A 14,666-nucleotide genomic window follows, 5' to 3' on the forward strand; every position below is an offset into this window, starting at 1 on the left:
CCCTTCCCCTTTCCCCGGTCCTGTGTCCGTATCTAGACTCTCTGAGGGGCTGGACCATATCTGCCCCTGACCGGGTCTCAGGCCTCCTCCAGCCTCTGAGATCATTTTTGTACGTGAAGATCCAACTTTCCCAGCACCATTTGTTGAAGAGCCTGTCCTTTCTCCAGGGATTGATTTTAGCCCTTTTGTCAAAGAATAGTTGGTTGCAGATGTGTGGATTAAAATTTCTGGGGTGTCTATTCTGTTCCGTTGGTCTACACGTCTATTTTTGTGCCAGTACCAGGCTGTTTTGACTACAACTACTTGTATATGTCTTGAAATCTGGTATTCTAATGCTTCAGCTTTGTTTTTATTGCTTATGGTTGCTTTGGTTTTTGGGGTCTCTTGTATTTCCATGTGATTCTTAGCACTGTTTTTTTCTAGGTCTGAGAACAAAGTTGTTGGTATTTTGATTGGGATTGCATTGAATCTTTAACTTGCTTTGGGTAGTATGGATATTTTGATGACTTTAATTTTTCCAACCCATGAGCTTGGAAGATTTTGACATTTTTTGTGTCTTTCTCTATTTATTTGTTTAATGTTTTGTAATTGTCATTGTAGAGATCTTTCACATCCTTGGTTACGTTTATTTTGCGGTATTTAAAAATTTTTTGTAGCTATTGTGACTGGTATTGATCTTATAGGATCTTTCTCAGCCATGGTATTGTCTGTGTCTACAATTCTCCAGCTTTACCAAACTCTCATGAGTTCCAATAGTCTTGTAGTGGAGTGTTTTGGTTTTCCTATATATAGGGTCATGTCATCTGCAAGTAGGGATAATTTTACTTCCTCTTTTCCAATTTGCATCCCTTTGATTTTTTTATTTCTTGCCTAATGTCTGTCTAAAACTTCTAGAACTGTATGAATAACAATGGTGTGAGTGGGCATCCTTGTCTGGTTTCACATCTTTCTGGAAATTCTTCCTACTTTTCTTCATTCAATATGATACTGGCTGTGGTTTTTGTTATATTGCTTTGATTTTGTTGAGCAATGTTCCTGCTACATCCAGTTTGCTTAAGGGTTTTTTTTAAAAGACATTTATTTGAAAGTCAAGGTTACAGAGAGAGGTGTGTGTGTGTGGGAGAGAGAGAGAGAGAGAGAGAGAGAGAGAGAGAGAGAGAGAAATCTTCCATGGTTCGTTTACTCCCCAAATGGCTGCGACAGCTGGAACTGCAATAGGCCAAACCCAGAAGCCAGCATCTTCATCCAGGTCTCCCACATGGGTTCAGGGGCCCAAGCACTTAGGCCATCTTAAATTGCTTTCCCAGGTGCATTAGCAAGGAGCTGGATTGGAACTACAGCAGCTGGTCTTTAACCAGTGACATAAGACACCAACGCTGCAGATGGTGGCTTAATCCACTATGCCACAGCGCTGGCCCCAATTTTTTTCTTTTAAGATTTAGACTATGTCTCTCCATTCTCTCCTAGCCTGTTGGGTTTCTTTTCTTTTTTTTAAAGATTTTATTTACTCATTTGAGAGGTAGAGTTACAGACAAACAGTGAGAGGGAGAGAGAGAGAGAGAGAAAGGTCTTCCTTCTGTTGGTTTACTCCCCAAATGGCCGCAATGGCTGGAGTTGCACTGATCCGAAGCCAGGAGCTTCTTCTGGTCTCCCACATGGGTGCAGGGGCCCAAGCACTTGGGCCATCTTCTTCTGCTTTCCCAGGCCACAGTAGAGTGCTAGATTGGAAGAGGAGCAGCCTGGACTAGAACCAGCGTTCATATGGGATGCTGGTGCCGCAGGCGGAGGATTAACCTACTGCGTCACAGCGCTGGCCCCCACCTGTAGGGTTTCTTAGGAAAAATCAGCTGTCAGTCTAATTGGAGATCCTCTGAAAGTAATCTGGCTTTTCATGCACACTTTAGAATCTTTTCCTTATGTTTTACTGTTGAAAGTCTGGCTATAATGTGTTGTGGTTAAGATCTTTTCTGGTCATGTCTATTAGAGGAATTCTACATGATTCCCATACTTGTATGTCCCTTTCTTTCTCCAAATTAGGGAAGTTTTCTGCTATCATTTCACTAAATAGCCCTTCTAATACATTCTCTTTCCATACTTTTAGGAACTCCTAAAACCTGTATGGGTTGTTAAATAGGATTCCATAAATCTTTAACACTGTCTTCAGTCTTTCTAATTTTTTCTTTCTTTTCTTTTTGCTTGCTTGTTTTGGTCTGAGATATTTCCAAAGATTTGTCTTCCATATTGGATATTCTTTCTTCTGCCTCACTAAGTATGTTATTAAGGTTTTCCACTGTATTTTTTTATTTGACAAACTGAATTCTTCCTTTCTAACATTTCAGATTGATTTCTTTTCAATCTCTCCATCCCTAGGCAAAATTTTTCATCCATGTTGTGTGTGGATTTCTTTAACTCATGAATTTGCTTCTGATTGGTTTTGAGTAATCTTATGATCATTGTTTTGATTCCTTTTCAGTCATTTCATCGATCTCTTTGTCTTCACATTCTAATATTGAAGTATTGTTGTACTCTTTGGGGGAGTCATATTATCTTCCTTCTTCATGTGTCCCATATTTCTGTTTATTTTTAGGCATTTGTAGAAGCACTTGTAGGTTTTCTCCTCTGATGGCTTTTATCTTTTAAGTATCTTTCTGTGGCTTTGTGGAGCATCTGCTCTTTCAGTGGATATTCAGAGGTGTGTCCTGGGTGAGGCCAGGGAGCTCCAGTCAGTGAGCTGGAGTGCAGGGTCACAACCAAGTTGGGTGTGGTAGATCTCCTCTATTGTAGGCTGTGGGGAGGCTATGATCATGTCATGTGATCACTGCCTCACTTCCTCTCTGTGAAGGTGATCAGTGTCAGGGGTGAGCCCACAGGCTACACCCCCCACCCACACAGGTAGATGAGCTGCACAAAGGATCTTAATAGTCCTCACACCAGCACAGAACCCTCTACAATGACCCATCCCAAGCACTCAGGGAACTCTGAACCCCTGAAGCCAGTTACTATGATTGCCCAGTGACCCAGGTACACCCCCACCCCATCGTGCACAGAATTCCCACTGCTGTAATGCACTGGGCTCCCACAGTCACAGGCAGCATAGCCCCATAAGCCTGCTCTGTGTGCAGGGCAAGCTGAGGCATTCCCAAAGTCTGCCACCTGTTGGTGTTCTGCCTTGGCGGTTGGAGTATGGTCTCCCGTGATAGACTTAGGGGAGAGGAACATCTCACAGGCTTAAGTAGGCACCCCATCCTCTGCCAACCCTCCAGGCCAGGCTCAAAGTCGTAGGGACCGTGGATTTACTCCTCAGATAAAATCCCCTACACGAGGATGAAATGCCCTACACGGGCAGGATCCGTGGCTGCCTGCACTCACCTAATCGAGATGGCTCCTCCTCTCTGCTTGTCACCAGAAGTCCTGGTGGCAGGGATGGGAAGCAGACGATGTGCGCCCTCGTCTCAGAATTGAGTGGGCACCTGCCCCCCGGAACTAGTGCTCTTAGCCAGACTCAAGGTCTGTGTGGCCGGCAAGGTTCTCCCTGAAGCAATGTCAGCGGGGACACGGGTTGCTGCAGAGTCCTTTCACGGCGTCTCCTTCTGAATTCCTGACGCTTCGATGTGGAATATGGCGCTCTGTGGGAGTGGGAGGAACAGGGAGCGAGGTGGCTTCCCTGCTCCGAGCCCGGCGGTTGCTCAGACCCCACTCTGCTCCCCAGGCTGAAGTCAAAGCCAGCGGGTAGCTGTGGAATTCCCTCTCAGCTCAAACTCTGTGCCATGGGGCTGGCAATGCCTTCCGACCTTGATGCGGTAAGAAGGCGCCTCGTAGTCGGAAGCTGGCTGCAGCTGTGTCTTTGTCTTCTCTGGTCCCTGGAACCTCCATTATTTGTTCACTTATTGGCTGGAAATTTCCATCAGTCAGGCCCCTGGAAACACGGTACGTCCTCTGTTCTATCCATATCCCGAAGTGTCTGAAGGTGGGGTGACTACACCCTGTTCGGCCATCTTGGAAGTCCTAACGATTTCTTTTACCATTCTAGCTTACGTAATACTTTTGTAGCACTGGTATTCCTTGTATACACTTAAACTCCGAATGAATTCTCATGATAGTCCAGGTTAGTGAGAGTGTAGTGTGTGCCAGGCACTGTCCTAAGTGCTTCATATGTATTCATCTATTTTTGTCCACACTGCAAACTATGAGGTAGGTGTCATTATCCCAACGCTCAAGATGATGGCACAGAGGCACTGGGGACTCGGGTGACCCGAGGTCACACAACAGATCCGAGTAAGTTGTGAATTTCTGGGCAGGCACTCGGTCGGGTGCGTCCTTGCTCTTAGCCGTTACTCTGTACTCCACAAAGAATCATGTGTCCCCCAAAGTGACGTGCTGGAGCCCTAATTCCCAGCGTTTGTGAACGTGACCTTACTTCAAAACAGGATCCTTGGAGACATAATCAGGTTGGGATTAGGTCATCCTGGATTAGGGCGGGCCCTACTCCGGTATGATTCATGTCCTGGTAAGAAGAGGAGTCACAGCCAGAGACAAGGGGCCAGAGTCTGGCAATCTCCCACAAGGCTAGGATGCCTGGGGCTACTGGAGGCTGGAGGAGGCAGAAAGGACTGTGGCTGTCTGGGGAGGTCTGGGGAGGACAGCCGTGCCTGCAGCTGGCCTGTGGGTGTCTAGCCTCTGCAGCAGTCTGAGGAGCAGTCTCCATCATTGAAAGCCAATGGCTTGGGTACTTCGCTAGGGCAGCTCTAGGAGACTAACACCATCCCTCACCTCTTCTGAAGCATGTGACCCACCCACCCGTTATTTCCAGTCGTAACTAAGTGGCCGTGAAGGTAACACGGAACTCTCCTCTTAATTCTGCTGAAGCAAAGTAACCGCCAGGCTGGGGCTCTGAAAGTGAGAAGGCGCAGCCTCACGTCCAACAGAGGCAGCATCTGCTCAGCTCCAGTGGGTCGCAGCCACACTGGGGGTGGGGGGAGGGACAGGCTCGAACCTGCCAGAGCTTCCAGTGTCCAAAAGAATCTGGAAATCTGCGTTTGTGCAGAGAATTAGTGACCAACACATCACATTACTTACTAATTAATCAATAAATAACAAATTCATGTTCTAGAAACAAACTGAACAAAAAACACAGTGTAGGCCGAACAAACCACATTTATGGACCAAATATGGCCAAAGGTGCAACGTTTTACAATTCTGTACACTTCCTTTCTTTACCTTTTTATTTTTAATTAGCTTTTAATAGAGTCAATGTGATGTGTAGATACACATGCATCTACAATGCAATTTGTAGATACATGATATACACTTCCTCCTTTCCTATCTCTCCTTCTCATCCTCTTTCTCCTTCTCTTTCTCCTTTTCTTTCTTTTTACTGTAATGTAATTTTAAAATATGCTATCTCAAAAACTAAAAAAAAATATATATATATATGCTTTCTTGGTCTCCATTCCCTTGCATGTCCCCTGACCAGGCCCTAAGTGGAGCCTTCCACCAGACCCAGGATCTGGTGCGGCGCTGGCACTGGGAGTTATACCAACTCAGCATCTCAGGACTAGGAAGCCCTCTTTGGGGTGACAGCTGAACCCACTTAGGGATCCAGGACCGGCGGGGTCCACTCCTCTGGATCCATAGCTAAAGCCCAATACTGCTGTCCCAGTCGGTTGGCTGACAGCTGGCCCAGCAGAGACCTGGAGCACTAACAAGGAAAGGTTCTGTGACAATGACAATGTGGCCTTGGTGCTGCTCGGGCTCACTGCCACTTCAGTCTTGGAACTGACCGCATCACTTCATGGCTTCCCCTAGGTTCTCATCGGGTAATGTATACTCACAAGCAGTTTAGTGGAGTACAGCCACTCACAGTTGTCTCCCTGTATCCACCATCTTGTTACCTAAGAAAGTCACCCGGAAACCAGGAAACATGCAGTTTTGTGAAAATAGTTTTACAAAAACATGGCTTCGTTCATCAAGTTTGATCGACAGCTTCAAAACCACAGGAAAACCAGCTCTGAGAATGTGAGTGTTAACTCCAGTGCAACGTATACTGCTGTTCGGTAGCCTTACAGGCAGGTCTCCCTGGCTACGAGCGTTTCTTCTGGATCTGTTCAGACCTACTGGATACGGCACATGGACTAACAGCTGCTTCTGGTAGGTGACAGGAGGCACCTGATGTGTTGCCAGGACACTCTCTGCTACGCTGAGCTACTAAACGCCCAGCCTCACAGTCTGCTACCAATCACAGGGGTTGGGACTTGCAAAACTGACTGTCCTTTATTTTCAGAGAATGTAGAGCAATGTTAAGATGCGCAATGCCACAAAACGTGCCCAAGTCATCTCATTCATTCATTCATTTTTTTTTCCATTTGAATTAAATATCTCACAAATGCCTGGGTTGGTGCTTTAGTGTAGTAGGTTAAGCCTCTATCTGCAACACCAGCATCCCATATAGACACTGGTTCCTGTCCCAGCTGCTCCACTTCCAATCCAGCTCTCTGCTTATGGCCTGGGAAAGCACTGGAAGATGGCCCAAGTCATTGGGCCCCTGCACCTGCATGGGAGACCCAGAAGAAGCTCCTGGCTTCGGATTGGTGCAGCTCTGGCCATTGCGGCCATTTGGGGAGTGAACCAGCAGATGGAAGACCTTTCTCTGTCTCTTCTTCTGTCTGTAACTCCACCTCTCAAATAAGCAAAATAAAAACAAAATCTCACAGACTCCCATGGGCCTCTGTATCTATAAAATCACACTGACGTCCACTATCTTCTTCTTCTCAGCATCCAAATGGTCAGGACCCAGGGGTTGATGCCACGCCCCCTCCCTGTGCCAGGTGAGGATGCTGGGTAACTTGTCCAGGTTACACAGTGCCAGAGCCGAAGTGAGCTCCTGGGGCGGAGCTCACCGATCTCCCCCCACAAATGAAAAGCCATGCGGACGGGCAGCTTTCAAAACCAGCCTCTACTGCTGACTCCACTTTTGGCTTTGGACGAGAGTTTAAAATCTCTCTAAACCCTGACTTGTTCGTTGATGATAACTCAGGCAAAGACCACGGCAGGCAACTGGGCCGTGATGGATACTGGCTTCCTTCTCCTCCCTCTGTCCTGCAAGGTCCTTCAGGAAGGAGCCCACATCCAGAAATGATCAGTGACAATCTAAATAGCTAAGAAAATAACACCACGGATGTGGAGGTAAAGAAAACAACACAAGTTCATTGTCACAGACCACGGACAGAGCAGAAATTGTTGCACAGAGACAGCCAAGAAAGAGGTGACTTTTTAAGAAGTCACAATGCGGGGGCAGGCGCTGTGGCGCAGAGGGTTAACGCCCTGGCCTGGAGTGCCAGCATCCCATATGGGTGCTGGTTCTGGTTCCAGCTGCTCCACTTCCGGTCCAGCTCTCTGCTGTGGCCTGGGTTAGCAGTGGAGGATGGCCCAGGTCTTTGGGCCCCTGCACCCACATGGGGGACCTGGAGGAAGCTCCTGGCTCCTGGCTTTGGATTGGCACAGTTCCGGCCGTTGCGGCCAACTGGGGAGTGAACCTTCGGATGGAAGACCTCTCTCTGTGTAACTCTGACTCTCAAGTGAAAAATAAATAAATCTTTAAAAAAAAAAAAAAGAAGTCACAATGTGACACCTGTTTTAGAAGGGGGTGGGCCACCCACACTTCCCACCTGGATTTGCTCTCTGCTGCCTACTCCGTGTGGCTCAGTGTCTCCAAACAACACCTCCAAACTCACCACAGGTGAGCAAAAGTGTTTCCAACGACGGGTACAGTTTGCTGTTCCTGAGTGTGGATACCTCTGCAGGTGTCATGTCCCAGGGGTGGGGCAGGAGCCAAAGGGTCACCAGGACTATTGCGCTGAGCAGGGCCACAAGCAAGTGACATCCTGACTCCTTGAACTCCCCTCTTTGGGCTCAGCTCTCCCTCTGGGTGAGGCTGGATGGATGTGAGGGGGGGATGGGCTGCACCAACTGCAGGGGAGGGCAGGGAGAGAAGTCCGAGCTCGGCGTATGGAGAGGAGTCGCAGTCACGAGGCCCACCTAGGTCGGCCACCAGCAGCTGAAGCAATTATCAGATGCAGCGCTAAAAAATATGAAAATGTACAGCATAGCTCAGAACATCGCTCAGAGCTTCTACTCACAAGCTGCAGAACTGTGTGCCCATAAGCCCCTTGTCCATGTGCCTCTGGTGCTGGGTGCGAGCCTGCAGGACGGGTGCTGTGCTATTGCACACGGGGGGGATGGTTATCTGCTTCAGAACGACTGTGTTAAAGGTCACGGCCCTCAGACACGTTAACTTCACTCACTGCTGTGAGTGAGACACATACATGAGTAGGCAAGGGTCTCCTTCCACTAAGTGCAAACTGGCTGGAATGACTGTGTAAGCTGCCAGGTTGTAAGAGCAAAGAGCTCGCGTCAACGAGGGTGAGCATGCTGGAGTCAAGGCTGACATCACCATCTTCCACACTTCTAAACACACTTCGAAACACGACTCCTCTCCTTCTTCCCACTAGCACTTGTCTAGTTCAAGCTGCTCCTTGTCTGTCTTCCATTCACACATAGTGGACAAAACGTTTATCTTGGCAAACAGAGACTTGATCGCGTCCCAGCAGCCCCTGCGGGCTTCTCCCTGCATGACAGACAGGGGCTCAACTCCTCAGCGGGCCATTCCTGGCTCTCCTAAATTTGGCCCACCCTACTCATCCGGGGATTTTCAATCCTGGCTGAGTATCAGAATCTCGAGGGGAGCTTTACAAGATAAACAGGCTCATGCCCCACAGCCCTGGGTACAATCGAAGGGACTCAGCTTTAAACATATCTGGGTGACTCTTATGTACTCCCAGGGTTGAACCCCTGCTCTCACCTGCCCACCCCAAGTCCCACCAAGTATCCTGGCGAGCACAGAAACACGCAGTGACAGGGTCATGCTGATAGTCCCACGCGTGTCTGTTCCCTTCATGGCGATTAAGAACACCGTCTGCACTGTCAGTTTCTCCTTGGTTGTTTGCTCCGGGTATTTCAGGCTCCAGGGCGAAGGCAAACTTTGCATCACTCCCTCACCCAGGGCAGTGACAAGAGTCTTCAGCGTGGAGCAGACGCTCATGTACGCTTGTACTTGCGATGACGGGGTAAATTAAAGTCTCTGATATGTATGAAGTGTTCCTTTCTTACAGCCTGACGACCCGAACCGTCAGCCTCCAGGGTTGTTTACGCACATACTGACATGTTTGTCACGGGGAGCCTCGTGATGCCCATGTAGAAATGATAATCACCCGTCCACACAAACTATGAGATGCCAAATACAGGGTGATACCCATACTTGTTGCCTTCCCTATAGACAGAAGTATTTTCCATGTTTACATATTCAATTCCCACGCATCTGCAGGCAAGCAGGAGGGGGAAGTAATAAAATAGTCCCCCATGTGTCAACACCTGACTTATAAAAGGCCCACTCAGGGAAAAGGACATCTGTGGCCCTGTTTGCCATCCTCATCCACTGTGGTGGGGCCCAGCAGAGCAAGGGCCCCTTTGCCCTCAGTGTAGACAACATGGGAGTGCCGGCAACCTCACCCCACATGCTAGTCACTACCAGAGCCTGGCTCAGGCGCTCCCACCTCTCCAGAAACTCCAGAAACCGTCCACAAACTCCCCTGTCTTGTCGCTACAGCACGGGAGAAGCACCACCATGTGTGGGGTTAGTACTTTTTCCTACCAAACAGTGCAGTTTATGGTGGCTGCCGACAGCTGAACGGCTCCGATACTTATGAGTTAAACAGTCTTGGGAGGTGCTGGCTGCGATCCTAACCACTATTTATAACACTGTTTTGGTGGGAAAGTGCTTTCTGCATTCCAAACAACAGAATTAGACATGAACTTTCAGAATACGGTTTATTCCTTGGGCCGGGAACAGGCTTTATCTTGTTAACCGCACTATGGTCAGTATTTTCCTAAGATAAGATGGCAGCCAGGCATGCCCAATAGAAGTGAATAGTTGCCAGGAATACAGAGTGTATATATAAGGATGAAAGACAGAGGGAGTGTTGGAAGAAATAGCTAAGGACATTTTAAATTTGTTAAAGAAATATTTACTATGCACCATTAAAGGCTGCGCTGATTGTTGTGGGAGACAAAATAAGAATTAGACAAGATATTTGATTTTCAGGTCCTGGTAACCTAAGGCGTGAGATAAGGCCGACGTGAGCACAAACAATAAAGCAGCGTGTAAAATGTGCCGTAAGTGTGAATAAACACAACATTGGATGAAGCCAGCGGAGAGCAGACAGAGCCAGAGCTGCTGATGGAGCATCAGCAAGAGCCTCGTGTGCAGGGTTTCACAGCCTGCAGAGATGGCGAGGGAGGAGGGGACATTACAGGCAGACGTGGGGAGAGCACGGAGAGAGCAGGCAGCAGGAAAGAGTCCAGCTGGCTCAAGTAGGAGATATTTTTAGGAGCTGGGTAGGGAGCTTTGAATGCCGGGCAAAGGAACATGGACTCCATGTAACGGAGTCGGAAGCCACTAAGGGTTCTTTAATCACGAAAGTGGCTCTATGTGAAGATTTATCTGGTGGCAGAACAAGGAGGGAAGAAGAGAATGAACACAGAAAGATGACTGGGAAATTATTATGAGGTGTGGTAGGTTAACATGATCAAGCAGGGGCCGGTGTTGTGGCACCGTGGGTTGAGCTGCCATCTGCAATGTAGGCATCCCATATGAACACCACTTCCAACCCAGCTCCCTGCTAATGCACCTGGGAAAGCAGCTGAAGATGGCCCAAGTGCTTGGGCCTCTGCCACCCACATGAGAGAACAGGATGGAGTTCCAGGCTCCAAGCTTTGGCCTGACCTTTTGGGAAGTGAACCAGTAGATGGAAGTTATTCTCTCTCTCTCTCTCTCTCTCCTCCTTTTTCCTCTCTCTTCCTCTAACTCTGCCTTTCCAATAAATAAAATAGACCTTAAAAAAAGATTCTCATGCAAACCCAGGTTTTTAAATAAATAGTTAATAGCCACCTAAGGTTCCAATGCTAGTTCATTAATAAAATTATCCCCTATAATGAGAACCCATAAATCATTTTGAAAAGTTAAGACTTTTCTTGAGAAACAAGATGCTGGCTACAATGGAAAAACCATTTTGAAAGCATCAGGTTCAGTACACAGGGCTTTATGATGAGACTCAGTACACAGAAGGATGACTTAGAAGTTTTAGCCTCACTTTTAAAGCACCATGAGTTTAAACACTGTATTTTATGAGTATATGGAATTTAGTAAGAAATCATCTTTTTGCTGTTTTCAGTAACTTAAAAGCCAAGGTAACCACAATTTGCATATCAAGAAGTTTGAGAGTTGAGAAAGTACCAAGGTAATGGACTTAATGCTTTGAATTTTAAAACCGTCTAGAGCTGGTGCTACGAGCAGACTACCCCGAAGCAACCTGACTTAGCAGATGTCTTCCAACTTCAAAACTGTAGTGTTGGATGAGCTGTGCCTTCCATTCCTCCTCATCTGAAAACAAACATAATGAAAACAATGGAACCAGGAGGATTGCTGGCTTATAGAAGCCAATTAGATGATCACACCTGAAAGACCATAAAAGAGTTATATGAAGTCCTATAAAATCGACATCACTTATGCCATGTATAATTTAAGAACCTAAAATAAAAATCTCAAGCTGCACTCAAAGGCTTCTAAAATAGGAGATATAATACATTCCCTTCATATATTTTTACATCAATCTCCTAAAAATTCTGGAAAATATATTACTGGATATATGAGTCTGGTTTAAACTGAATTATTTAAAATGCAGCTGACAGTTGAGTCCCAACCAGTGTCATGAAAAGCAGGGAAGAATGAAGCTAAAAGAGATAGTTCACAAAGAACTCGGAAACTTCCAGAAGAGACAAACACGAAAAACTCCAGGCCAAGGCAGCTAAAAGTGTCCTGTGTGGTCTAGAAAGCTGTAGGACCCAGGAGAGGGCTAATTACCACAGGGAAAGTGTGGGGAGGCTCTACGTTACGGATGAACACGGAACAGGAGCTGGAGAGGGAGACAGAGAGATGAGGCCCAGACACTGGGGTTGGAGTGGTCATGTTGGTTACTGGATTCCGCACCAGACAGGGTTTTGTTCTGCAGGCGTCATCGAGAGTTCTCAGTAGAGAACACATTCAAATTTGTGTTTTAACAAGATGGGTTCTGGTTCTGGGTTACTAGCTGATGTGAGAAGATTCAAAAGCCAGTGGGACCTGATTCATTACTTCAGCATCAAGATGAGAAGAAACCAGGACCACCGCAGAGAGAGAAGGTTGGAAAATTCACGGAAGGTGTGTTTGATAGAGTGAGAGCCGGAACAGCCACCAACCAGTGGTGCACACTGACAGCTGGAGCAGTCACCAACACGGGTTATTCAGTGGCAAGCACAGGATGTCTTGGCTGCCAACAGACCCATCTTTTCAATCAGAACCATGCCCTGCATGCATCAACCACAGTCTGAAGACATCAACTCATCAATCGTTTCCTTCATTTCTGATATTGTGTTCTAGAACTTCAGAGCCCAACCTGCAATCAAGAAAAACCATGGGAGGCTGACCCTGTAGCTCAGCAGGTTAGGCTGCCGCCTGCAATGTCAGCATCCCATATGGGCACTGGTTCGAGGTCGGCTGCTCCACTTCCAATCCAGCTCCCTGCTAATGTGCCTGGGAAAGGAGCAGAAGATGGCCCAAGTTCCTGGGCCCCTGTCACCCATGTGGAAAACCCAGAAGAAGCTTCTGGCTCCTGGCTTCAGCCTGGCCCATCCCTGGCCATTGCAGCCCTTTGAGGAATGAACCAGTGGATGAAAGATATCTCTTTCTCTCTAACTCTGCCTTTCAAACAAACAAAATATATCTTTTAAAAAATTAGGAAAAAAGAAAAACTACGCACTCCTTTTCTCCAAGGAGAACAACCTGTGTAGTCTTTTCTTGCTACAGTAAGTCAATAAATAGTCAGCCCTTCTCTATTCTTTTCAAAATTATCTATTTATCTATTTTATTTGAGAGGCAGAGAGACAGAAGGAGAGATTTTCTCCTATCCACTGGTTCACTCCCCAAATGCCTTAACAGCTGATGCTGGGCCAGGCTGACGACTGGAGCTGGGAACTCGATCGAGTGGCAAGGACACAAGTACCTCAGCCACCATCGGCTGCCTCCCAGGGCGCACACTGGCAGGAGCCAGAATGGAAAGTGGGACCGAGGCCTGAAGCCAGGCACTCTGATATGGGAGGTGGGGCATCCCAAATGGTGCCTCGACTGTCAAAGTCTGTCCCTGTCCACCTTCTACGAGGATTACTCCAGAAGGGTCTTCCACAAGCGTGGTATTCACCAGTGAAGCCGTGGAAGAAGAGTGAGAGGAGGGAATGCCCTCTGCTTTTCAGGGCACAAGGGGGGCAATGTAGAACTTAAGAGTCACAGGTAACTATAAAAGACGTTTCAGGAAGGTAATAAGACAAAAATTTCCAATAACTGGGGGATTAAGGTAAAAAAAAAAAAGAGAGAGAGAGAGAGAGAGAGAGAAATGGAATATACCAATAAACTCTATCCTTCCAAGAGGCCTGGCATAGCTTGAAATGGAAGCTGAATCATTCACAAGATTTTAATTGTTGTTAGTGATTTTTTATTTTCATTGTTCATGTTAATAAAAGGAAGACATGGAAAGAGGAGTGGCAAATAATGGAGCGAATCCAAGAGAAGGCAGCAACAAAAACTCTGGTAGGATTAGCCATGTGAAAGAGGACAAATGGTTTTATTTATTGGAAAGGAAGAGTATCAGAGAGAGGAAGGGAGACAAATACAGAGTTCTTCCATACACTATTTCAGTCCCCAAGTGCCAACAACAGCTAAGGCTAGGCGACACTGAAGTCAGGAGCCTGCAGCTCCATTGGGTCTCCCACATGGGTAGCAGGGACCCAAGTACTCAAGCCATCATCTGCCACCTCTCAGGACACAATCAGAACAGAGCAGCTGGGTATCCAACTAGGCATTCTGATATGGGATGCAGGCAACCCAAGCAGTAGCTTAACTCATGCCCTACGGTGCCTGCCCCCGGCTCCCTCTCTACATTTAGGAAGAATGCTTGGTGGATACAGATGAATTTTTTTGTGTAGGGAGTAAAGTTGAGGGAGTTCAAATCCAATGGTAAGATCATCGAGAGAGGGGAAGAGAAAAGGAAAGGGGGGGGGGGAGAAAGAGGGAGAGAGGGAGAGGAAGAGGGAGATAGATAGGTAATAAGAGAAAGTATATGAATGAAGGGATGTTTAAGAGTTTGAGAGAAAAAATCACCAGAAATGTAGAGAAAAGAAAGAAGGGGCTTTCAGCATTTGAGATCTTAGAACAATTCTGGTTGTCAAAAGCAAAGGAAATTAAAAAACAGAGAATTCTGAGCATCAGAAACTCAGAAACTTGGATTTGGAGAAGCAGATTATAACACAGGGTGTGGGGAGAGACGACAGTTGTAGGCCCAGCGCTGACATCACTGAGGCAGTTGGAGCACCAGCTTGAACGGTGCTCCAGCAAGGACGGCAAAGGGGTGATGGTGGTAGAAAACTTACACAAGAAGCTGCCGATAAAGGCACCACCGCAATCCATAATTAACAGTGCAGAACAAAGGGGAGCATAAAACGTCATGCTTTCTCTTGATAGGATT

General features: G+C 47.0%; 1 protein-coding gene across 6 annotated transcripts in view; it reads right to left on the minus strand.

Moving 5' to 3' along the window:
* Positions 1-14,666, minus strand: part of ZNF438 (zinc finger protein 438) — a 156,278-nt gene that overhangs the window by 66,065 nt on the left and 75,547 nt on the right. The window contains exon 3 of one of the 6 annotated variants that reach the window (XM_062211126.1): positions 11,424-11,494. The exons of the other annotated variants lie outside the window; for them this stretch is intronic. The gene's annotated coding sequence lies outside the window, so the exon portion shown is untranslated. The remainder of the gene's footprint in view (positions 1-11,423; positions 11,495-14,666) is intronic. 6 annotated transcript variants of the gene reach the window in all.

Source organism: Lepus europaeus, chromosome 14, assembly GCF_033115175.1.
Source record: "Lepus europaeus isolate LE1 chromosome 14, mLepTim1.pri, whole genome shotgun sequence".
Classification (NCBI taxonomy): Eukaryota; Metazoa; Chordata; class Mammalia; order Lagomorpha; family Leporidae; genus Lepus; species Lepus europaeus.